Here is a 1,227-nt window from a genome sequence, read left to right as displayed (position 1 = left end):
ACTTGGGAGGGGGGTGGAGGAAGAGAGGTGGAGAGTGAAATATTTTTTGATGAAAGATAGTGAAAGAAGTATGTGGGGTTGAGGTGTGAATCCAAAAGAGTAAAAAAGCGTTACAAAGGTTTTTTTAGAGTTAAATTCAAGCTCATTTCTTGGGTTTATATAGAGAAAGCTAAGCATTTGTTGGTGTTTTAACTAATCATTAATTAACTTAAGTATGAATGGTTAAATTCCATTCAATATTTCTTCTGTGAAGGGAAACTATAACCCAACTTTCTTACCCAATTACCACTTCCCCTTTTTTTTGGGTTAGTGGATATATTTCTCTCTTTTTTTTAATCATCTCGTCTCTAAAGTTGACCTGGCTAATATAAATTCGCGTCGAATTGAGCCTATTTACGAGAAGAACACTTTCCACTAAGAATTTTTTCACTCACAAGGTTTAAACCCGAAATTTCTAGTTAAATGTAAAAGGATTTCATTCATCCCATCTCATTCTTGGTGATAACTGGATGCATTTCTAATTAAGAAGTTTTATGGTTGATAATATAAAAGATAACGATAAATAATTTGCCTTAAGGTGGAAATAACAACTTTGAAAATAAAACAGAACCTAGGGTTGTCTAAGAGGAGGGTTCTGATACTTGGATTGGGTACGGGGGCGGTACCGGTAAGGGGAGGGTTCCTTAAGGGGAATTAAGGGTACGGGATAAAGGGATTTTTAGGGTTACCGTACCAGTATCACTACCGGTCCTAGAGGGAGGGTACTTAAGGGGACGATAACGGTACTTAGGGGTATTTTTAAATTAAGATTTTAAAAATAAATACTATATTTAAACACCCAAATTTACGGGATAAAAAAAATTCAATACTTTTATTTCAATATTTATTAAAATAAATTTACATACTTCTTTTAAATGATTTACGGAACTTTTCATGACCTTTTGAAATAAAAGAGTTAGAAATATGTATAGATATCAAGAAGTGTACCCATTTCTAATCTTTGATTAACTCTCTGATTAGTGTTTTTCAAATGCTTAAATGCTTGTACGTTGCTTACTCGATTTGATGTTATTAATGTTAACATTATCAGTTCCAAAAAAGAGGTATTCGGTAATTGTTGCTGAGCTTTGGCTATTAATTCTGCTTATTAATAATGCAGTTGGTAATTTAATTGTTGTTTGTCAAACACTAGGACTTTGGGGTGGTTGGTTTAAACCTTGACTATAT

This window comes from Nicotiana attenuata, unplaced genomic scaffold (assembly GCF_001879085.1).
Source record: "Nicotiana attenuata strain UT unplaced genomic scaffold, NIATTr2, whole genome shotgun sequence".
NCBI lineage: Eukaryota > Viridiplantae > Streptophyta > Magnoliopsida > Solanales > Solanaceae > Nicotiana > Nicotiana attenuata.
The sequence above is the reverse complement of the archived record's forward strand: the minus strand, read 5'-3'. Positions refer to the sequence as shown.